The sequence below is a fragment of the Polypterus senegalus genome, chromosome 5 (assembly GCF_016835505.1).
Source record: "Polypterus senegalus isolate Bchr_013 chromosome 5, ASM1683550v1, whole genome shotgun sequence".
Lineage (NCBI taxonomy): Eukaryota > Metazoa > Chordata > Cladistia > Polypteriformes > Polypteridae > Polypterus > Polypterus senegalus.
This window is the reverse complement of record NC_053158.1, coordinates 38,448,959-38,475,004: the sequence shown is the minus strand read 5'-3', so window position 1 is coordinate 38,475,004 and position 26,046 is coordinate 38,448,959.

Here is a 26,046-nt window from a genome sequence, read left to right as displayed (position 1 = left end):
CTTGATTTAGGAGGATGTTGATTTTGGCACACACATTGTAAGAGGCAGCATTCTGTCTTGATGGCTTATGGGAAAAAAAGTTTTTTTCTTCACAAACTTTCAATATTTTCATATGAAAATATAAGTGGAGTGTCAATTTCAAGAACATCATTTTACATCTGATGGAAGACATTCCAGTCCATCAATCCAAAATCTCATTCTTACATATTTTAAGGAAACATCTTCTCTTCAGTGGTGGTGTATTTTTATAATCTTTATATGTTACTGCAAAGGTGCCAGATACATTTGTTTTGCATTAATTACTGCTTAAATGAACATTTGGTGTAAATATTTTTTTCTATACACAAACAGTATATTTTTCCACCCTAGTGAACACGTTTACTATAAAAAGAGTACAGTCACACTGCATGCTGTGTGCAATGCCAGAGAAAATAAATATAGGAAAAATATGCTTAAACTTATTTTTATTTTTTTTAAACATTTTATAGAATTTTTTAAAAGGAAATTACATTCCATATACGATTTTACAAAACAAATCAAATCACTCATTTTTAAATATATATATTATAATTTGTCTTTCATAACTTCTTTTCTTGTGTAATCCCTAACTGATATTTAATTTTCATCTGCATCTCAATACATACATAATACATACAAAATACATTATTGTATTTCAGTATAGTTCTTTCTTTTTTTCTCTGAAAGATGTAAGAAATGTGTAGAAAAGAGACAAAAAACTGGGTCATCATTGAAACATTTTAGCAACATATTTTGCACAAAGATTTGAAAATTGTTTTTTTAAATGTCAATGAGCTGGATTATTTAAATACTGAGGGCGGAGTGGTGGCTCTGAGGCTAAGGCTCTGCACTGGTATCCCGAAGGTTGCCGGTTCGAATCCCTGTCAATGCCAAAAGAGATCCTACTCTACTGGGCCCTTGAGCAAGGCCCTTAACCTTCAATTGCTCCAGGGGTGCTGTACTATGGCTGACCCTGCACTCTGACCCCAAGGGGCATGTGAAAACTAACAAATTCCTAAAACGAGAAATTGTATAAGACAAAATGAAACAAAAAAAAAAAAACCAACAGAACCCTTCATAACTGAGAGGTGTAGCTACAATATATAAAAAGAGAATTTAGGCAAATAAATAGGTGTAAACTAATAAAACATGATGCCTCAACAATTACTATTTGGTTGCTTCTGTTTATTTTTTTTTTTCCTGCTTAAAATTGACCTTCAGCTTTCTTTACACTGACAGCTAACCTTTAACTCTTCCTAACAAAATGCATTTTATGGCGATGAGGCTTATATTAATAGTGCAAATAAATCATAAATATGTTTCAATTAAATGTATTGGTAATGCATTTGTTAATAAACATATGGAAAATTAAAATTAAAAAATGTAAAGAATTGTATTTATATAGAGAAAAAGATGTGAGTTGCTTAAGTGCTATAGCAGAAAAGCTTCTGTTTTTGAAGATTTTTTTTCACCTTACTTTAAAAACCTTTTTCTATTTTTTTCCTTTTAACATAAAGTGATGCTGTTATTTACAGCAATTGCATGTTGCACATTAAGTAGCCCAGCAAAAGAAAACATTTAAACCATAATGTAGACATAGCAAGAATGGATGGCATTTTTCATTTGTGATGAATTACTGAGGGGAAGTAAAGGAAATTGGAATTATTAAAAAAATAAGGGGAAAGAGGAAAAAAGATTTAGTAGCGCTTTAGCCATCCTAGTAAGTCTAGCATTATAAATGAACTACTATGTAAAAAAAGTTTTGTTCTCAGGCTAGTGCATTACAAAGCTATTAAATGTTCTGTAATTTGTATGCAATATTGCAAGAACTGAGGCAGGATTTTGGTGTATGTTTGCCATCCTGTCCAGGACTGGTTTTTCACCGAGTGCCTCCTGGATCTGCTCCAGCGCCTTTGACTTTATAAGTGAACTAGCAAAATACCTGCGCTTCGCAGCAGAGAAGTAGTGTGTTAAAGAAGTTATGAAAAAGAAAAGGAAACATTTTAAAAATAACGTAACATGATTGTCAATGTAAGTGTTTTGTCCCTGTTATGAATGTTGTTGTCATATTATATATATATATATATATACACACACACATATAAACATATATACATATATGCATATAAATATATCTACATATACACATATCTATATATACAGTGATCCCTCGCTATATCACGATTTGACTTTCGCGGCTTCACTCGATCGCGATTTTTTTCTCATACACACTTACGTCACTACGCATGCGCTTTCTGAGAACTTTTATCTAAGCCCTACGATGGCTCCTAAACATGCTGCTTTTTCTAAGCCTTCTGACAATAAAACTCAGCGCCGGAGGAAGATGCTTACTATGCAGGAGAAGGTGAAACTCTTGGATATGATTAAAGATGGCAATACCCTACAAAAGCCTCCTCACGCATATGAAAAGACAGTGCCAGCAACTGCCTATCAAGATGTTCTTCAGCCACGCACCCAGACACCCACTGCCTACTCCTAGTACTCCTTCAGCGGAAGAAGACAACGCACCTGCTGAAGATACTGCACCACCTCTGAAGACTCTCCTACTGAGGTCGTGTCTTCATAGGTTAGTGGCTGTGTGTAAGAACTGTGTGTGTGTGTAATTAAATGTACAGTACAATAATCTACTATATAAAAGCGTTCGGGATTGTCCTTCCGTCCCGTGAGTGCAAAGCGTAGCGGTATTCCGCTTATTACAGACTTACTACTTGCGGCTTGAGGTACAAAGTGACGCGTTCCCTTGCTTTTGTGCGCGATGCGCTGGAAAAATAGACAAAATTATGTCTCTGGAAATAATAAATGTTGATGGAGTACAAATGCTTTACCGCGTAGTAAATATCAGGGGAGATGGTGCTTGCTTATTCTCATCTATAGCTTATTTACTGCATGAAACTCCGTCTTTAGTGGTACAGATTCAGGCCAACATTGTACGACTTTGGACAGGCACTTGAGGGGATAAAAAAAAAAAACTTGGGTTTTCAGGAGATGTTATGAATGGGCACTTTGATGTTCTCATTCCCTACACTTACATGCCTGATGTACACATGGAGCGCACAAAAATTGAGGATAAAAGTCGGTCGCCTTAAAAGGCGAATGCGCCTAGTAATATGATATCTGTGACGTCTAATAAGTCTTATTTTCTCTTATTTTGTCTAATATATTGGGTAATACGGGTGTAATGGTGACTAAAGGGTGTTATTTCATGTCTAGAGGGCTCTAATAATGTTAAAAAACGTATTTGGAAGGTCATAAACAGGTTTTCTATACTCTAACTACGAAAATATTCAATTTATAAATAAAGAATCCTACTTTGCGAAAATTTCATTTATCACGGTAGAGTCTGGAACGGATTAACCGTGATAAACGAGGGTTCACTGTATATACATATACACATCTACATATATATACACATATCAACATATATACACACACATACACATACATATATACTGTATATACACATACATACATACACACATATACATACACACACATATATATATATACACATACAGTAATCCTTCGCTATATCGCGCTTCGACTTTCGCGGCTTCACTCTATCGCGGATTTTAAATGTAAGCACATCTAAATATATATCACGGATTTTTAGCTGGTTCGCCGCTTTCTACGGACAATGGGTCTTTTAATTTAGGTTACATGCTTCCTCAGTTTGATTGCCCAGTTGATTTCATACAAGGGACGCTATTGGCGGATGGCTTAGAAGCTACCCAATCAGAGCATGTATTACATATTAACTAAAACTCCTCAATGCTAAAAGATATGCTTCCCGCGTGGCGCTTGTTTTGTTTGCTTCTCTCTGTCTCTCTCACTCTCTCTGCCTGATGGAGGGGGTGTGAGCAGAGGGGGCTGTTTACACAGTGGCTGTTTGCCTAGAAGATAGGACGCTCCTCTACAAAATGCCGCTTTATCACGGTGCTTCTGTATACTTAAAAGTATGTATTGATTTTTTGTTTGCTTTTCTTAGTGAGCGCTCTCTCTGACATTATCTGCTCTTCACGATGCTCCTTTGAAGATAAGATATGTTTGCATTCTTTTAATTGTGAGAAAGAACTGCCATCTCTGTCTTGTAATGAAGCACAGTTTAAACGTTTGACTAAAGGGTGTTATTTCATGTCTAGAGGGCTCTAATAATGTTAACAGTGTGGGAGAGTTTATAAGGGCTTAAAATATATAAAAATAACCATACAAACATATGGTTTCTACTTCGCAGAAATTCATTTATCGCGTCAGAGTCTGGAACGGATTAACCGCGATAAACGAGGGTTGACTGTATACATAAACATATACATATATATATACACACATATATATATATATACACACACACAGACACATATATACATATATACTCAGCAAAAAAAGAAACGTCCTCTGACTTTCAACTGTTTTTACTTTCAGTAAACTTAATGTGTAAATATTTGTATGAACACTAAAAGAGTCAACACCATAAGACATAAACTAAAAATGTTTCACAATGTGTCCCTGAATGAAGGGAGGCTCAAAATCAAAAGTACCAGTCAGTATCTGGTGTGGCCACCAGCTGCTTGAAGTACTGCAGTGCATCTCCTCCTCATGGACTGAACCAGATTTGTCAGTTCTTGCTGTGAGATGTTACCCCACTCTTCCACCAACGCACCTGCAAGTTCCTGGACATTTCTGGGGGGAATGGCCCTAGCCCTCACCCTGCAATCCAACAGGTCCCAGACGTGCTCAATTCCTTCGACGATAAACACGAATCCGTCCATCTTCCCTGGTGAGACAAAACCGTGACTCATCAGTGAAGAGCACTTTTTGCCACTCCTGTCTGGTCCAGCGAAGGTGGGTTTATGCCCATAGGTGGCGTTGTTGCTGGTGATGTCTGGTAAGGACCTGCCTTACAACAGGCCTACAAGCCCTCAGTCCAGCCTCTCTCAGCCTATTGCGGACAGTCTGAGCACTGATGGAGGGATTGTGTGTTCCTGGTGTGACTCGGGCAGTTGTTGTGGCCATCCTGTACCTGTCACTCAGGTGTGATATTCAGATGTACCGATCCTGTGCAGGTGTTGTTACACGTGGTCTTCCACTGCGAGGAGAATCAGCTGTCCTTCCTGTCTCCCTGTAGCGCTGTCTAAGGCGTCTCACAGTGCGGACATGGCAATTTATTGCCCTAGCCACATCAGCAGTCCTCATGCCTCCCTGCAGCATGCCTAATGCACATTCACACAGATGAGCAGGGACCCTGGGCATCTTTCTTTGGGTGTTTTTCACAGTCGGTAGACAAGTCTCTTTAGTGTCCTGCATTTTTAGAACTGTGACCTTAAATGCCTACTTTCTGTAAGCTGTGAAAGTCTTACCGACCATTCCACAGGTGCATGTTAATTAATTGATTATGGTTAATTGAACATGCATGGAAAACATTGTTTAAACCCTTTACAATGAAGATCTGTAAAGTTATTTGGATTTTTAAAACATTATTGTTGAAATACACAGTCCTGAAAAAGGGACGTTTCTTTTTTTGCTTAGTACTGTATATATACAGATCTACATATACTGTATACACACACACACACACACACATATATACTGTATATACACACATACATACATACACACACATTATATATATATATATATTGTCACACATGTGCGCATAGGAGGACGTTGTGTGGACCAAGTAAAGGTAATTCCACACCAGGCCGGGGGGGGGGCGGAGTGCATTAAACCTTCTCCTACTATCTTTGCTGACCAGCCGCGGGAAAACCTGTCTGAAACAAGAGCGTCCCTTCCAGTTCCGGCGCCTAGAAGAGTGTCACTTCTGGTCCCGGCGCCTAGGAAAATGTCACCCTAGAGGAATGTCATTTCCGGTTCCGGTGCCTGAAACATCACTTCCTGTCTGACCATTTAAAACCCGCCATTTCTCACAACCTTCAGCAGTTCAGTCTTGGACTCTCAACAGTCAACTTCATTGTTGCATAAAGCTAAATCCTTTGCAGCTAGGAATATTATATGGGTGGTTGCCCCAACCTTTTTTTACGTGTGTCAAGTCTCATCCTTTTACACATATATATATATATATATATACACATACCTACATATATATACACATACATACATATATATCTATATATATATATATATATATATATATACTGTATATAGCAAAATCCCTACGCTTCGCAGCGACGAAGAACTGCTTTTAAATTTTTATTAAGAAGAAAAGAGAACCTTTTTAAACTGAGGGAAACTATACCAATAACTATCTGTTAAGGATCTCTTTGTATACCACGTTGTCAGTTCAGTAGTCCGGTTGTAATATGACCAAGCTGTGCACTGAGATTACTTTTGAGAATGCATTGTATAGTTTTGTCCAGGAGGAAAGCAATGTTGCCTCAAATCAATGGAAACCTTTGTAGGTTGTGTCCCTGAGACTTATTAATTGTCATCGCAAAGCAGAGCCTTACTGGAAATTTGAAGAATTTCAATTGAAATGGGAGATCAGAGGGTATAACGGTGATGCCAGGAATACATTCAGAGTGTGGCGCTCTGCTGTTTTTTTGTGTAACTGCCTTCACACAGCTTCTCAGCTGCTTTATAAACGAACGCCATATAAGGCCATCGTTTCTCCTTGCTTCGCGGTTCTCTACTGTTTTATTGTTCGTTTATTACGATTCTTATAGTTATTGTGTAGCTATTTAAGACTTACTTTGTAACGGCCGACCCCTTTACCCAGACGGCAGCTACACCTCCAAGACCTGTAGCATGGATAATTTACTGAGAAATAATCTAACTATCAAGCCGTAATTCTAACCAATTAAACTTTTCCCCACAATCGGCGGTGTAAATGTAAGTACACAAAAACAGGATATAAAATTAAATGGATTAAATGTATTACATGAAACAAGACATGCAAAAAACAGAAAACAGATATAAATATCCCTCTACCCCAGCAACAACAAGACACCACCAAATATAAATACAACAAAAACCCTCCCTTGCCCCTGTAACATATAACACACAACACGAATAACAAAATGACTGATAAACTTAATGATTGTGAACTTGAGTCCGATTATAAAACTGTCCTGAATACGGATGACTGAATTAGCGGTAAATGCGTTGTTTGATTTTCCCGGCGATTGGAGCAACCTCACCGTGATTCCTCGGCGTATGGTGGATGGCGAATCGACCCTGGGATCTCAGCAGATGGAGGTTGAAAGACAGTCCGGCAAAATGAAAAGCAAACTGGTGAAAAGGCACGATGTGAAAAAACAGCAAATAAGTTGAAACGTGGTTCAAACAAAATGGTCTCCTTTCTCCTTCTTCTCTCCTTCCCTCTCTCCTTCTCTTCTCCTTCCTGATTACTTAAATAGTCTATGTGACAGCTGTGATTGAATAATTAAGAACAGGTGTTTTCCAGGTTTGCGGCTGTGGTCTCCTTCCATCATCCGTCCTCCTTTTCGGGGACGGCATTACCTGATACACATACAAACAGCAAACGGGACAATGAAACGAGGCGCAATCAGAACTGACATTTAACACTAACTATGTGGCCCCGCTACAACTTTACTGTTCAGGTACCCATTTCCTTTATTTAATCAGTGGCTTGTACATTATTTTTTGTTCATTTATTACAATTATAGATATTTATTGATTCCCTTCTTTAGCTGACTGCCTGCTCATATAAGATGCTCCACTGTTTTTTTGTGAAACAGCCTTTACACAGCTTCTCCACTGTTTTATAAACGAACGACATATAAAGCCATCACCTTGTCAATTGTGTAATGCGTTTTTTGAACAGGTTTGATGCATGGAAGTGATCACTCGTTCAGTCAGTTCACATGAGTTACTCTCTTGTGTGATGTTGCGATGTCCACAGCTTTATTTAATGGTAGCTAAGACCCGGCACTTAAAAGTTTCTCGCTACAGCAATTTTAGCTCCGTTACAAAGTGATCCAAAGTCTCGTTTATACCTTGTGTCTTCTCTTGCGAATAAAGTATTCGGCGTTTTTCTTCAGCGCTCTTTGGGAGCTCTTCCTTCTTTTCTACATACTGCGGTCACAGTCAGTTCACGTGATTACGTGGGAGGCGTGATGATGTCACACACAGCTCTGCCCCCCACGGCCATCGAGCTAACGTTTTGGACTCATTCATTGAGGTTGTCAAAATGCTACACTATATGGCCAAAAGTATGTGAGCACCTCATTAAATTATTTAGTTCAGGAGTTTCAGACACACCCATTTCTTAACAGGTGCATAAAATCACCCACATAGCCATGCAATCACCATTGACAAACATTGGCAGTAGAATAGACCATACTGAAGGGCTAAGTGACTTTAAACATTGCACTGTCATAGGACGCCACCTTTGCCACTAGTCGGTGCATAAAATGTCTGATCTGATAGTTCTGCCTTCGTCAACTGTAAGTGCTATTATTGTGAAGCAGAAGCATCTCGGAATAACAACACAAGTTAGTATGTGAAATTTCTGATATGCTAGTTTTGCCCTGGCCAACTGTAAGTGTTTTATCTGTGAAGAAGAAGCATCAATAAAATGGATTTCCATAGCTGAGCAGCTGCAAACAGTCTGAAGACCAGTATGTGCAATGCTAAGCATCAGCTGGAGTGGCGTAAAGCACACCTCCATTGGAGTCTGCAGCAGTGGAAAAATGTCCTGTGGAGTAATGAATCACACTTCACTATCTGGCAGTCTGATGGTATGAAATTTTTAGTTATTATATAACCTTTACAAATTACTACATATGAATTTGTGATAATGAATTAATTAAAACATAAGCAAAAAGGACTGAAGGCAACTAAAGGGTTAACTAAAATTGCCTTAAAGCTTTAGAACATGAGGCTACTGGCCTTATCAAAGTGGAGCCACCAAATTAGTTACCAAGGTTAACATGAAGTAAATGAGTAATGAACAGACCCTTAAAAAGTGAGGATGAACTAGTGAAAAAGCCCAAACATCCCTATTATGAAGTGTTGATAAGATAGGACACCCCTATTAACAAAGAGATGTTACAATAATGCAGAATAGACATGTATATGAAGTTACTGGTGGCTGTAGTTGATTGGCTAAGATGATAGAATTCCGCCTATTAAGAGTCATATGACATTATGCAAAACATAAAATAAAAGTAATAGAAAAGTAATGAAAAGGGAATGAATTGTATTACTGATTACTCAGTCCATGGACTGAGAAATTTGTTCATATCTATGTGCAAATAAAGAATTGTTCCAAATTCTCATGTGGTCTCCATGAATGACATCTTTGGAAATGGAGGAAAGTTTTTTTCCACAACAATGGATAAATCTAGGCTTGGCAGATTCCTAAAGAATACTGTCTTCAGGACAACATAATGCTTACTGTAAAGTTTTTCAGTAGATGGACAATGGTCTGGGGTTATTTTTCAGGGTTTTGACTAGGCCCTTGATTCCAGTAAAAGGGTACTGTTAATTATGTAGCATACAAAATCATCCAACGATGTGGTAACATTTTGGGGAAAGCCCCTTTCTGTTCTCGCATGACTAGGCCCCCGTGTACAATGCCAAGTCCATTAAGACATGGTGAAACTCAAATATTTTGCACAGAGCCCTAACCTCAACCATGATGAATTGGAATGGTGATTGCAAACCAGGTCGTCTCATCCAACATCAGTACCTGTCTTTACAAATGCTCTTTTGGATGAATGGTCCAACAAGCTCATATAGATGTAATGGTCTGGGGTCCACAATGTAGTGTACTGTATATCTAACACATTAGTAGCAGCTCAAATGCAGAGATGGACAGTTAGTCTAGCTATTGAAAAGAGGTTAATTTTGGTATTTGGTATTTAATATGGCCATAAACACATATTCGCTAATTATATAGTTTTTGAAGAGAATGGTGTGATCATCACTACAATAGATAAGTGATGAATCATTAAAAACACACATTCCATATATTTGAATAAAAAATGCTAATGTCTCAATTAGAGTTTCTTAATATTGCTTGCCATTAATCATTATGCCAAAAAGACAAAACTTTTGTGTGGCATGGCAAACAGAGTCAAAACCAGTAACACTTTGAATAGAGTAGATTGGCTGGCTGTGCCAGTGACACACACAAATATGACCACTGCTATTTAAGATGTCAATTGGCCAGACGCACATCAACCGAATATAAGACGGGCTGTACAGACGAATAGTAATAAAATAAGACAGGGAAAGGAAGCTGCCATGTGGTGGTTGTTTGGGTAGCTGCACAGATGAAATAGAGGCAGGTGACAGCTGTGGCTCCACAGCCTCCAATTTTATAAATGAGTAGATTAATATTCATGTTCAGGAAGTTACAATACCAGTCAAACTTTTGGAGACACTCAGAATCTGTCATTTTTTATTGTTCCAAGTCTTTGGAGTCCTGGTGCTTCCTGTCTTGCTATATGGTTGTGAGACATGGACACTATCCAGTGACCTGAGACGAAGACTGGACTCCTTTGGTACTGTGTCTCTCTGGAAAATCCTTGGGTATCATTGGTTTGACTTCGTGTTGAACGAGCAGTTGCTCATGGAGTGCTGAATGAGGCACATTACCTGTATTGTGAGGGAGCGTCAGTTACGGCACTATGTCCATGTGGCGCGTTTTCCCAAGGGTGATCCGGCTCATAAGATCCTCATTGTTGGGGACCCAAGTGGCTGGACCAGACCAAAGGGTCGCCAACGTAACACCTGGCTGCAGCAGATGGAGGGTCATTTCCGGAGGGTAGAACTGGACAGTGTGTCTGCCTGGAGGGTTGCCAACTAGGATCCCTAGTTTTTTCGCCGTGTAGTGGGTGTAGCAACGCACTGTACCAGTACATGTTCCCCAACTTGACTTGACTATCACATAGTACGGCCCTTATATTCCTTTGTTCATTGGCCACATCTTACAGCATCCACTATTGCATTTTGTGACTGCAGAACAGCGTCTGTCAACACACAGCCAGATGGTCACCCAGCAGTTTCCAAAGCAGAGGTGTGTGTGCAGCCAGTGTCTGAAGATGTGCTGGGCACAGCAGCACCATCACTGCATGAAGTCACGTCATCATCATGGGGGTCAATGTTTGTAATATTGTCTGAAACAGAATAAACAGACGGGGGGGTTGCAACTCTCCTTTTCACATCGACTTTGATATCTGACCACTTTTTTATTTTGGGAACTGTGTGACTTTCTGAACTTGAACTTTCAAGTCTCTCCGCCATGCTCTATCACTCCATATCTTCCTATTTTTGCCCAAACCACTACTTAAGCCAACAAATGGTACATTTTTCCTGGCCTTAACTTCAGATTTGCCTAAATTCTTCATTTTTCCATGTGATTTTGCCATTGTCTTTTAACAAAACACAGAACGGAATGTGATATTTTGATTTGCATATTAATATAATAAAATTCTGGGAGGAGTTGTGGTGGGTCTGTAAGTGCGTGCGCATGCATTAAATTTCATGTTCATTGGAATTTGTAAAGGAAAGTGCATGAAACTTGGAATATGCACAGTTATTAGAAGTATAAAGTAGTTTGATCCATGCACATATGTTTGGGCCATTTGTGCAATGTGGTGAATAGGTAGTTCCTTTTCACCATAACAAATTCTTTTTCTGCATCTAAATATAATAAGATCTCTTGGGAGTAAGATTTAATAGGGTGAATATATTATATTAATCAAACATCAAAGGATGTCCGTTTTTAATAAATCCAGTTTGGTCTTGTGATATTACAGAAGGAAACACCTTCTGGCTAGAACTTTGGAGAGTATCTTAACATCATTGTTCAGAAGTGAGATTGGTCTATTTGATCCACATTGTAGTAAGTCCTTATTTTTCTTAGGAAAGATGGTAATTGCTTGGTGAAAAGTTTGTAGTAGAATTTTGTTGTCTTTAGCTTCAATAAACGTTGCTAATAACAGTGGAGCTAACTTATTTGATTTTTTTTTATAAAATTCCACTGGATAGCCATCAGGGCCAACTGTGTCAGAGGTTTATCCAGTTTCACAGCACTACCAGTATCTTGCTGTGGTATCTGTAATGAACCAAAAAACTAATTAAATTATGTCTCATCTTCTTTAAACTGAGTAGAATATAAGGGTTTATAGTACTCTTTAAATGTGTAAGTTACATTTTTATGATCAATAATTTTATCTCTGTCTGTGCTTGCAGGTGCTGTTATTGCATTGTGGACGTCCTTCTTGTTGATTTGTTCTTTAGTCAAGAGGTTAAATTCTGATTGCAAAACCTGTCTTTTCCTATAAAGTGCCTCATTTGGAGACCTGGCGTATTCAAGATCTTTTCTGGTAATTCTGCTGATTAACTCAGACGCCTCCTTGGTTTTCAATTTATATTTGTAGAAAAGATATGAAATAATCAGTCCTCTTAAAAATGCCTTCAGAGTTTCCCAGAGTATACCTGCTGAGACCTCTGAGGATGCATTAGTGTCAAGAAAATTGTCAATTTGCTTGGATATGAATTCTGTGCAGTTCTCCTCAGCTAATGGTAGGTGGTTAAGGTGCCAGCTACAAGATGAATGTGGAGAATCCAGTAATTTAAGCTCCATAATCAATGGAGCATGGTCCGAGATAACAATAGCGTTGTACTTACAAGATTTGATAGTAGGAAAAAATGATTGTCTATGAGGAAATAATCAATTCTTATGTAACAATGATGTATGTTGAGAAGTAGGAGTATGCTCTTAAGTTACGATTTCAAAAAACCTCAATGAGTCTGATAAGTTATGATCCATTACAAACTGTGTAATTATTTTTGCAGTATTAGATGCTATTGCCACTGCAGATGAGGATCTATCCAGGTCTGGATTTAAAACACAATTAAAGTCTCCAGCCATTATAATTCTGTGTGTGTTCACATTAGGGATAGATGTAAATACATTTTGAAAGAAATCTCTATCATCCACATTAGGTTCATAGATATTAATCAAAATCACTTTAGCATTAGGCAAATTGCCCACCACCATGTCATATCACCCATATTCAGAATCAGATATTACATCTGACAGAACAAATGAAATAGTGTTGTGTATTTTGATTCCAATACCCATAGCTTTCTTTGTATAGCTGGAGTAAAGGAATTGGAAAGTCCACTCTCTTTGCAACCAAAACTTGTCCCTGTTGAGTGAATCTCTTGTAAAAACACTGTCTTGGCACTTAGACCTGTTAAGTGAGAGAGTACTTTCTCTTTTATTCATGATTAAGATCCTTGATATTGCAGCTCACAAAATTAACTATTTTGGTCATACAGCCATTGCTACTGAACTTTTGTTGACATTTTGTTGTCTTAGGTTAAGGTAGTGGCCAAAATGAAACAGCTTTCTCAGCCTATTTTTTTTTTTTTCAGAATGAAAGTTATTCCATGTGACAGATTGCTAAGAAAATGACGATTTCATAAAAAGGTCCCTACTACTGTATTAGGAGAAAAAGGCAAAATTAATTGACCTATGACAGAAAAAGAAGGGGAAGACCCAGGTGTACAACTGCATAAGAGGATAAGGATTCCAGAATGTGTACTTTGCACAGGTGGCTTCTTCCTCAAAATACCAAATACCAGTATCACCTGCAAAAAAAGAAAAATCATGCCTCCAGGATACTGACCATAATATATGCTTTTCCATTCATTTTCAGTCTGATGACTGTGTTCTTTTACAAAATAGAACATTTTTATTTTTGTCAGTTTCAGATATGGCTTTGCCTTTGAAACTCTGCCTTTTAGGCCAGCATCCCGGAGTTGTCTGATTAGTGGACACATGTACATGACATATGCAATGATATGCTAAAATGACTACAGCAGTGAAAAAAACAAAACAAAACAATTATTAAAATGCTGGTCCAACTTGTGACACAGTGGAAAATGGGCTACATAACAGGTTGCGTTATCTACTTAATTAGAAGTATCAGAGGTTGAGCTCAAAGGAAAAAACAAAATGCTTCAGTAATTAGTAGCTACTGAAATACAATTCAGTTTTATATAACAATATTGATAGAGAGTTAATTTCGTGTTTTACTTTAGTTTATAGATGGGCCTACTAAATTATGTTATGACTCTGTGAAATAGTTTGCATGTTGAGCTATAATCAGGTGTTTGTCTATGTGGATATTCTTAGATTTATGAGTGAGACAGGGATAGTGATGGAAATGAAGACAGAAAGGGATATAGTATGTCCCAGAGCAGGTGGAAAAGAAGATAAACATGAGGTTACATGATTAATCAATCATTTAGTACTAGCAGTACTAGCACAATATCAATAACCATTATAATCAACCTGAGGCCGGTCTTCACAGCTTTGAATTTTCTCAGTTTTTGGGCAAAAAGCACTAATGCCTATAAGGAAGCACAAAATTTGCTTACAGAAGTGCTTGGCTTTAGGGTACAGAAATGAGATGGTGGTTTACTGTGTAACCAGATATCCTGTAACACCCATCATGAAAGGTATTAACTAACCTCTTGGGTTGTTTTCTTATTAGGGGATAGGATTAAATGTATAAACCAGCTTTATATCTGTTACCTGTAACCTCTTACCTGTCACACTGTTCATATTATATCCTGTGTATTTAATCCCAGAGTCCTCTAATGGCAGCCTGTGTGCTGACTGTGGCTGTCTTTACTTCCAAAATTTACTTCAAGCCAGTTTACCACCACAGAGCATTTTGAAAAACGTCCTTTTTACCCTCAAAGGCCTGTATCTAGACAAACAATGATCAATCGTAGCTCTTGGCTCACTAATGACACTGCATTTAGGCTTCTGCTTGAAAATTATATTTGTTAAAATATAAAATATAAGTAATGCAAAGATTTAAACAACTTGGGTGGGTTCATGCTGTATTCACTCAGTCCCAGATGGTGAGAAATTGTGTTCTTTATTGAAATACGAAAAGAAAGATTTTTTTGCCAGAGAGAGGACTCCTTGGAAAGTACCCAACAGCTACGCAGACAGCAATTTTCATTTACATGTCCATATTTGCAATTAAGCTGAGCTCTTCACAAACATGTCAGAAAGCAACTAAACTAAACATCTCATTTTTGTAACAAAACACCAGCTGCCTTAATTATACAGAGAGATCTTCTTGAAGAAAGTCTCATGAAAGGCAGTCACTCTCTCTCTCCCACCTTTTCACCCAAATTAAACGCACACACATGGATTTCTTTCCCCTAGCACAGCAGGCATTATTATTGCACAAGCTCAAGGTCAATTCCCATGGGAATCAAAAGCTACATGAACCCATAGGCAGAGTTGTCGTGTAAAACATTCTAAGGTCCTACTTCAATTTCTGACTATGTAAACTCCTTTGCTTTGCCTTTCACCTTTTCCAAAATTCACATCCCTCCTTCTAAGCAAACATTCAAATGTAGAAGGAGTAACACATTAAAAATAGCTTGCCTTAATGATGGAAGTATCAAAAATAAGGCAAGTGAGTTAGAGTTGTATGTAGCATAGCATAATTATGATATTATAGCAATAACGGAAACCTAGATAAATAACAAAGATGGGGATGAGTGTAACATAGAGGGATACATATTTTTAGGAAGGATAGACGGAACGGAAACGGAGGTGGGGTTGTTGTTAATGCCAAACAGGATTTAAATGTTAGTCCTCTTCAGTTGTATGATGAGCCCCATCTTAGTGAGGACATGTGGCTTCACCTGGAAATTATTAGGGAAAAAGGTCTTTTTTTAGGAGTGTGTTATAGACCACCCAATTCAGACAGTAATTTCAACACACATCTTTTTAGTAATATCAAAAAGGCAAGTTTACAGGGGGATATTATAGTCATGGGGGACTTTAATTATCCAAATATTAACTGGGATAACCTTGCAGATGGAGGAGCACATGAGCAGGAGTTTTTAAAAGTAATCAGCGACTGTTTTTTAACACAGCATGTTAAAGCACCAACATGGGGTGAAGCTTGTCTGGATTTAGTATTCTGTAATAATCAGGATAGAAATGAGGGTGTAGAGGTGATTGAACCACTAGGGTCAAGTGACCATAATATAATACAATTCTCAGTATTTTGTAAGAGTGCAGATGTAAAGACTAAAATTGTTAAGTTGAACTTTGGTAGGGCTAATTTTGAGCAGATGCGACAAAGTCTAAGTAGGATCACTGGGAAAAGCTTTTAAATGTGTAGACAGTCGAGGAGCAGTGGAACAGGTTTAAAAATGTTTTACATGTAATGCAGGACAGATACATACCTAAATTTGGAATTAATAGGAAACTAAACTGCACAGTGAATTAATAAAGATTTAAAAAAGAACTGCTTTATAAGGCATATAAGACTAATGACTGCAAATTGAATCATAGAGCGTATGAGAACATGAGGGCAACCGTTAAGAAGGATATCAGGGAGGCTACAAGACAATTCTTTCAGTATTTTAGTAGTAAAAGAAAAGTCAAGGAGGTCAAGTGCATTAGAAATAGTAAAGGGGAATTAAATGATACAGACAGTGAAATAGCGGATTCCCTAAACTTACATTTTTGTGAGGCATTTACAAGTGAGCAAGTGGACAACCTCCCAGCAGTAACAGGGTCTACTAAGGAGGTACTGAGGGATTTGGAAATTGTAGTGGGAAAAGTGCTGCTCAGATTAAATAAGCTGAAATCAAACAAATCACCAGGACCAGAAAGTATTTATCCTTGTGTTCTTAAGGAACCCTCCTTGAACCGTCACCTTATCGTGGTGGAGGGGTTTGCGTGTCCCAATGATCCTAGGAGCTATGTTGTCCGGGGCTTTATAACCCTGGTAGGGCCACCCAAGGCAAACTGGTCCTAGGTGAGTGATGAGACGAAGAACGGTTCAACAAACCTCTGATAAAGAATAAAAACCTTGGACGACGTTTTCCCTTGCCCGGACGCGGGTCACCAGGGCCCCCCTCTGGAGCCAGGCCTGGAGGTGGGGCTCGATGGTGAGCGCCTGGTGGCCGGGCCTGCACCCATGGGGCTCGGCGGGCACAGCCGAAGAGGTAACATGGGTCCTCCTCCCATGGGCTCACCACCTATGGGAGGGGCCAAGGAGGTTGGGTGCAGTGTGAGTTGGGTGGTGGCCGAAGGCGGGGACCTTGGCGGTCTGATCCTCGGCTACAGAAACTGGCTCTTGGGACGTGGAATGTCACCTCTCTGAAGGGGAAGGAGCCTGAGCTAGTGCGCGAGGTCGAGAGGTTCCGGCTAGATATAGTTGGACTCACCTCGAGCACAGCTTGGACTCTGGAACCAATCTCCTTGAGTGGGGCTGGACTCTCTACCTCTCTGGAGTTGCCCCGGTGAGACTCGGAGCTTGTGCATTGGGGTTTACCCCGGTGGACGAGAGGGTGGGCTCCCTCCGCCATTCCGGACTGTTGTTTGTGCGTATGCACCGAACAGCAGTTTGGAGTATCCACCCTTTTTGGAGTCTCTGGAGGGGGTGCTAGAGGGCATACCTTCTGGGATTCCCTCGTTTTGCTGGGAGACTTCAATGCTCACGTGGGCAATGACAGTGAGACCTGGAAGGGCGTGATTGGGAGGAATGGCCCCCCCGATCTGAACCCGAGCGGTGTTTTGTTATTGGACTTCTGTGCTCGTCACGGATTGTCCATGACGAACACCATGTTCAAGCATAAGGGTGTTCATATGTGCACTTGGCACCAGGACACCCTAGGCCTCAGGTCGATGATCGACTTTGTGGTGGTCGTGGACTTGCGGCCATATGTCTTGGACACTTTCGGGTGAAGAGAGGGGCGGAGCTGTCAACTGATCACCACCTGGTGGTGAGTTGGCTTCGATGGTGGGGAAGATGCGGTCAGACCTGGTAGGCCCAACGTGTTGTGAGGGTCTGCTGGGAACGGCTGGCAGAGTCCCCTGTCAGAAGTAGCTTCAACTCCCACCTCGGCAGAACTTCAACCCGCCCCGAGGGAGGTGGGGACATTGAGTCGAATGGGCCATGTTCCGTGCCTCTATTGTTGAGGCGGCTGACGGAGCTGTGGCCGCAAGGTGGTGGTGCCTGTCGTGGCGGCAATCCCGAACCCGTTGGTGGACACCGGTGAGGGATGCCGTCAAGCTGAAGAAGGAGTCCTATAGGACTTTTTGTCCTGTGGGTCTCTGGAGGCAGCTGATAGGTACCGGCAGGCCAAGCGGAGCAGCGGCTTGTTGTTGCTGAGGCAAAACTCGGGCATGGGAGGAGTTTGGAGGCCATGGAGAGCGACTTTGGACGGCTTCGAGGAGATTCTGGTCCACCGTCCGGCGTCTCAGGAGGGAAGCAGTGCAGTGTCAACACCGTATATGGTGGGGATGGTGCGCTGCTGACCTCGACTCGGGCGTTGTGGGTCGGTGGGAGGAGTACTTGAAGACCTCCTCAATCCCACTAACATGCCTTCCAATGAGGAAGCAGAGCCTGGGGACTCTGAGGTGGGCTCTCCCATCTCTGGGACTGAAGTCACCGAGGTGGTCAAAAACTCCTTGGTGGCAGGGCCCGGGGTGGATGAGATCGCCCGGAGTTCCTTAAGGCTCTGGATGTTGTAGGACTGTCTTGGTTGACACGTCTCTGCAACATCGCATGGACATCGGGACAGTGCCTCTGGATTGGCAGACCGGGGTGGTGGTCCCCTCTTTAAAAGGGGACGGAGGGTGTGTTCCAACTATAGAGGGATCACACTCCTCAGCCTCCCTGGAAAAGTCTATTCAGGGGTTCTGGAGAGGAGGGTCCATCGTATAGTCGAACCTCGGATTCAGGAGGAACAGTGTGGTTTTATCCTGGTCGGAACAGTGGACCAGCTCTTCACCCTAAGCAGAGTCCTGGAGGGTGCATGGGAGTTTGCCCGACCGGTCTACATGTGTTTTGTGGACTTGGAAAAGGCATTGACCGTGTCCCTCGGGAATCCTGTGGGGGTGCTCGGGAGTATGGGGTACGGACCCCTGATAAGAGCTGTTCGGTCTCTGTACAACCGGTGTCAGAGCTTGGTCCGCATTGCCGCAGTAAGTCGAGCCCGTTTCCAGTGAGAGTTGGACTCGCCAGGGCTGCCCTTTGTCACCGATTCTGTTCATAACTTTTATGGACAGAATTTCTAGGCGCAACCAGGGTGTTGAAGGGGTCGGTTTGGTGGACTCAGGATTGGGTCACTGCTTTTGCAGATGATGTTGTCCTGTTTGCTTCATCAGGCCGTGATCTTCAGCTCTCTCTGGATCGGTTCGCAGCTGAGTGTGAAGCGGCTGGGATGAGAATCAGCACCTCCAAATCCGAGAGCATGGTCCTCAGCTGGAAAATGGTGGAGTGCCCTGTCAGGGTTGGGGGAAAGATCCTGCCCCAAGTGGAGGAGTTCAAGTATCTCGGGGTCTTGTTCACGAGTGAGGGAAGAATGGAGCGTGAGATCGCAGTAATGCGGGCTCTGCATCGGTCTGTCGTGATGAAAAAGGAGCTGAGCCGTAAGGCAAAGCTCTCAATTTACCAGTCGATCTACGCTCCTACCCTCAACTATGGTCATGAGCTATGGGTAGTGACCGAAAGAACGAGATCGCGAATACAAGCGGCTGAAATGAGTTTCCTCCGCAGGGTGTCTGGGCTTTCCCTTAAATATAGGGTGAGAAGTTCAGTCATCCGGGAGGGGCTCAGAGTAGAGCCGCTGCTCCTCCGCATCGAGAGGAGTCAGATGAGGTGGCTCGGGCATCTGATCAGGATGCCTCCTGGACGCCTCCCTGGTGAGGTGTTCGGGCACGTCCAACCGGGAGGAGGCCCGGGGAAGACCCAGGACAGCTGGAGGGACTATGTCTCCCGGCTGGCCTGGGAAGCTTTGGGATTCTCCCGGAAGAGCTGGAAGAAGTGGCTGGGGAGAGGGAAGTCTGGGCCTCTCTGCTTAAGCTGCTGCCCCCGCGACCCGATCTCGGATAAGCGGAAGAGGATGGATGGATGGATGGGTTCTTAAGGAGGCTAGTGAGTACATATATAAACCCTTGACACCTATTTATAGGAAGTCACTGGAAAATGGCAAATATCATCCCATTATATAAAAAGTGTGACAGGGCAGATCCAAGCAACTATAGGCCAGTAAGCTTAACATGCATCACAGGAAAATTAATGGAAGGAATTATTAAGGATAAGATTGAGCAACATATGGCAAGGACAGGAGTTATTCTGAACAGTCAGCATGGGTTCAGTCAGCATCAAATTAAAAGAAGTGGGAGTTCAAGGTGATGTTTTAGATGGGTGCAGAATTGGCTCAGACACAGGAAGCAGAGGGTGATGGTGCGAGGAACCTCAGCAGAACTGGCTGATGTTAAGAGTGGTGTTCCACAGGGGTTAGTGCTAGGGCCGTTGCTATTTTTATTTTTTAGATAGGAATATTAGTAACAAGCTGGTTAAATTTGTAGAGGATACCAAGATAGGTGGATTAGTAGTTAATTTGTAAAATCGTTATATCATTGCAGAAGGACTCCGATAGCATACAGGCTTGGGCAGTTTTGTGCTTGTAATGTCAGAACAGTATTACACATAGGAAGTAAAAATGTTAGGTTTGAATACACAATGGGCGGTTGGAAAATCGAGGGTACCCCTTATGAGAAGGATTTAGGAGTCTTAGTGGACTCAAAGCTATTGACTTCCTGACAGTGTTCAGAAGCCATTAAGAAGGCAAACAGAATGTTAGGTTATATAGCATGATGTGTGGGGTACAAGTCCAAGGAGGTTATGCTCAACCTTTATAATGCACTGTTGAGGCCTCATCTTGAGTACTGTGTGCAGTTTTGGTCTCCAGGCTACAAAAAGGATATAGCAGCACTAGAAAAGGTCCATAGAAGAGCAACTAGGCTGATTCCAGGGCTACAGGGGTTGAATTATGAAGAAAGATTAAAAGAGCTGAGCCTATACAGTTTAAGTAAAAGAAGATTAAGAGGTGACATGATTGAAGTGTTTAAAATTATGAAGGAGATTAGTACAGTGGATTGGGACTGTTATTTTATAATTAGTTCATCAAGAACACTGTTGGAAACTTGTTAATTGTAAATTTCGCACAAACATTAGGAAGTTTTTCTTTACACAAAGAAAGATAGACACTTGGAATAAGCTACCAAGTAGTGTGGTAGACAGTAAGACGTTAGGGACTTTCAAAACTCAACTCAATTTATTTTGGAAGAAATAAGTGGATAGGACTGGCGAGCTTTGTTGGGCTGAATGGCCTGTTCTCGTCTACAGTGTTCTAATGTTCAGTTTGACAATTCTTTCAGGCTTTGGCCATTTACCTGAAACCTGTCGTATGAAAAGGTTAAAACATCCCCAATACAGATGGATAGCAGAAGGACATTGGGACTGTCAGGTTAATTAGATTAATAAAAAAAAACAAGTGTGAGAAAGATTGAAAAAATAATACAAAAATGCAAAGTCTTAGGTAGAAAACATCCTAGTGACAGGACTCGGCATGGAATGGTGTGACCAACATAAAGGATACCTAATAGTTCTGAAATAATTTGAAAGCTTTATGTAGAATATTAATTAATACATATATTATTTTGCCAATCCATGTGGTTGCTCTCCTCCCGGGCCACCACTAGTTGCAAATTATTGGATTCCTGGTAGTCTACCTTGCCCTCTGCAAAGGGGATAATATGGTCTTAATTCAAAGGCCATTCAATTCAACTTCAACTTAATTTGGTTTATTTTGTGTAGAGCTCTTTACTAAGTAAAGTATGAGAACGCTGGAGTAAATTAACAAGTAAAATACAAATTTTACAAAATACATAACATACACACCAGCACTTTTTGCCAAGAAGCCTTGAGGTCTTACTGGAACTTGGGACACAAAATGATGTAAATGAAGGAAACATTTCAAACTGTAAAGTCAAATGTGCATACCTCATGTAGTGAATGCTACATTAGATATCTGGTACTAATTAGATGATAGAATTCCGTTATACCATCAAAATGATGAAGTCGTCTCCATCCCCTAAAGGAAGCCCTCTCTTTGAGCACTTTTAGCCACAGGCAGTGTCCTAAGAAGTGCCTCTGGGGGTCTATTCTAATTCAGTGCTGCTTCCCGATGTCCAAAACTAAATGCTGATACTCTTTAAATTCATTTTGCAGTTTTTACACAATGTTTATTTATTTACTAATTGTGTTTTTCGTATTATGAGTCCTTATCTCTGTTTTTGTGTTTCTGCTGCTGTATGTATCTAAATTTCGTGTTGAATTTAATAAATTTATCTAATCTAATCTAATCTAAAGAATACATTCATTATTAAAACAGAATAGTATTTATTACTTTATGAAGTGGTGCCTTGCCAAAATATTGTTCTTGATAAGCTCCTGACTTTGCTGGAATTACCTTCAGCTTCCCAAGTTCTGAACAAGAACAATTGAATGTGAATATAGATGGAGTATTTAACATTAGGAATTATACATTTGGGAGTCTAGTTCTGTGTGGGAATTCTCTAGATGCTACTTTTATAGCTGTCAGAAACTCTTATAAAATATATATTTAAAAAAATATATATCAAGATCAAAGTCTGCGGGATCATTTGTGCTGCTACCCATTTCTGTCGTTTTAAGGTTCAAGTCATGCCTTAAGTAGATGAGCCATGACAAGTACAACTCTTTGAACTTTGCAAGTGCATATTTGAAGAATGGTTTAGGGAGACGTAGATCCTTCATTTTTTAAATTTATACTCAGTAAGCACAGCATGACGTGTGTTTGTAAATTGTTGATAAAATTTAAACTATTTAAAATGCATTTTCAAAATTCCATTATGGAATGAAAAAATTAATAGTGAAAGCCATGTATAGTAGCATATTAACACTTGACCTCACATCATAAATCTGCCAAGCAAAACTAAAGAAAAGCTGGAACACATTGTAAATGATAATATCGCTTAGGGAAGAAAATGCAAAAAGTATTGTCTCTTACAGTAATTACATTTCTTTGAAAAACTTCTTTAATCCGAAAATCATATTTTGCACTCTGAGATAAATAAAAAAATATATATCTCTCTATTATAAAAAAAACTTGGAAGGAGACGAGACGTGATTTTCTCAGAGAGACACTTTTAAATCCCCCAAGACTTTGTGCAAGAGATGTAACAGACTTGTAGATCGTCTAATTTCTGTTACCATCAGGGGAAAAAAAAGTAGTGTTTCTTCCCAATGAAGAGGCGTATCCGCGAGAATTAAAACTCATCAATTTAGGTATGTTTACAAGCCTTACGTTTTACCCCATTGGCCATGCACTCTCTCTCAGGGGTGGGGGTCGACTTGTTCTCAATCCTACTTTTTGTAAAAATTGATTGATTTGCATGGAAGAATTACAATAAAATAAAAAAAAAATAAAAAATTTGTTGTTTGGTGAAGTGAAATCCCGCGAGAGAAAATTTCAAGCCCCGCGAGACAAGTGCTTATGCAAAGAGATTTTGAAACGTCCTGCTCACATAATCATGCACAGGGTTCAATCATTTCTCATCTTTTGTGTAAATGCTATTGTCAGACACATTTCTTATAGGCATTGTCACGATGTAATTCCAAACACGGAATCAAAATTCAATACGATATTGATGAAAAGGTAAAAGCGAAAGGAGATCGAATATATGGACATAGGTGAAATGACAGAAGTATGTAGAGATTATTTGGCTTTAACTTTAAGTCAGAGAATTGTAGATCGTCTAATTCATGTTGCCATCAGGGAAAAGTAATGTTTCTTTCCAATAAAAAGGCCTATCCACGAGAATTAAAAGTTTTGTTGTTTGGTGAAAGTGAAATCCACATACGCAAGTGCCAGAGATGCGAAGTCGCTGGCATGTTACACAGGTGGGGGGGTTTGGCGAGTGAAGCAAGCAGAGGGCGAAGCCCCCTAGTATGGCAATAAAAAAAGCATGGACATATTTTAGCTGCAGTGCATTTTGCTATCACTGATTGCAAATTCTGTCAAATATATCCCTCTTGCTGTTGATTACATTTAAGATCAGGAATGCAGCCTTTTTCATTTCAGAAAGGCGGAAGAACATTTGAATCAAATTCTTTGTGAGCTCAATGGCGAATTGTACTGAACATTGCTATCAGTCATCTTTTTGTTGTAAACCTTTTCCCACTTTCATGCAGGGTCACTACATTGGACCAGTCTCCTCCGCTCTTGTCTGTGGTTTACCTCCTCACCTGATACCACTTCCTCTCTTAAGTCCCCCTTCACGCAGTCCATCCACTTTCTCTTTAGCTGTCCTCTTCTCTTCTGTCCCTACAACTCCATACCTTCTACTCATAACGTTTACTACTCTTCGCATGACCTACCCATACCACTTTATCCTTCTTTTCTGCATTTTCTTTGAGATTTCCCACACTTTAGCTGTACCTCTGATTCTGGCATTCCTGATCTTATCAAGCTTTGTTACTCCACACATCCATCTCAACATTCTCATTTCTGTACCATCTAGTTTCCTTTCATGCACCTTTTTAACTGCCCCAGTTTCTGACCACTATTTTATAAACTTTACCCTTGACCGTTGCACTAATTTTTCAGTGCCATAACACTTCCAATATCTGTTCCAACTTTTCCAATCTGATTGCAGTATATATTTACTAAATCTAGCTCACCATTCTCTGTTACTGTTTGATCCACGATAGGTGAACCTTACACCCTTTTAAGCCTTTCTCCATGGAGGACATGGTTATCAGTAGTGCTGATAATTTTATTCTAAAAAAGAAAAACAACAATGAACACATTTTATGCAATTACTAATCACACAAGAAAAGCAATTTTTTTAAATATTTTTGTAATGGACTGACTTATGAAGGACTTCTTTAAAATCGAAAGCCTTTCTCTGTACCATTAAATGAGCTTATTACAAATTCTGAGTCATGTACAACCACCGAATGTGAAAGCTGCATTATTATAAAAATGAGCACCTAATTAGTTGAAATGCAACCCTCATTTTCTCCTAAGATGGAGTGACCTGCTAGGGTTTATTAGTACTAAAGATTGCAATTAAAATATGAGAACTACATGTACACAAGTGATACTACTATAATCACAAGTTCATTTTATGATCTACAAAGTCCTCACTAACCCTCTTTTTGATGTGCTTTGCCACCAATGGTTAATTAGTGTGAGAAAATGCCTCTAGTCCTCTTTCATGTACAATAACAAATGCATATGGGCAATAAGCCTTTTTAAAAGCTCTGTAAATAACAGTAATTTGTACTTCCCCCTGCAAATGATGAACTAGTTTGTGCTTATTTTCAATCAATATACATGATAATAATACAATGAATATGAGCCCTAATTGATCATTGAGTTCTTGTTTTCAAAAGTGCTTGTTTTTTTAAACATATTTCATATGCAAGATACTTTAATGTTGAAAAACATGTAGCAGTTCTGTAAATGTAAAGCATAGTTACATTCACCACAAGAAATAATATACAGTATATACTGTTATGAAAAGCACAACAGGGCTACAACAAATCTATGGAGACAAATAGATAGATAAATAGTTAAATATATTGATAGATATATCTTCATTTGTCACAAGGGGGGGATTTTATCTTTTTACAGAAGCTCAATAAATAACTAAATAAATGCCATAACAACTACAATCCCCCCAAATACATACCTGCATTACTAATGCATTACAAAATTACTTGAGCATAGGAAAGGCACTATATAAGTTAAATTGTATTATTATTATTATTATTATAAAATGAAAACAAACTTCTGACTTGACCATAGGTTAAAAATTCAGTCACAGTGAGGCATTTTAAATATGTGTTTCTCTTAAGTATAAACAAGCCCTAGTAGCATTTCTACTAAAATATAATAATGGCTGTCATTTAGATAGCGTAGCTGCTTCCTTGCTGCTTTAGTGCCCTGAGGTTGAAGCCTGTGTCCAGAAGTGGTCTGTGCTCTGTGCATGTTTTCCCTCTGGGCACTCCAGTATTCCAATCATATTCCCAGAGACATGAGGCTTAGGTTAATTGATGATTCCAAATTCTCTCCTATAAGAGTCCTTTTTAGGGCTATTTCCCACCATGTACCCAGTGCTGATCG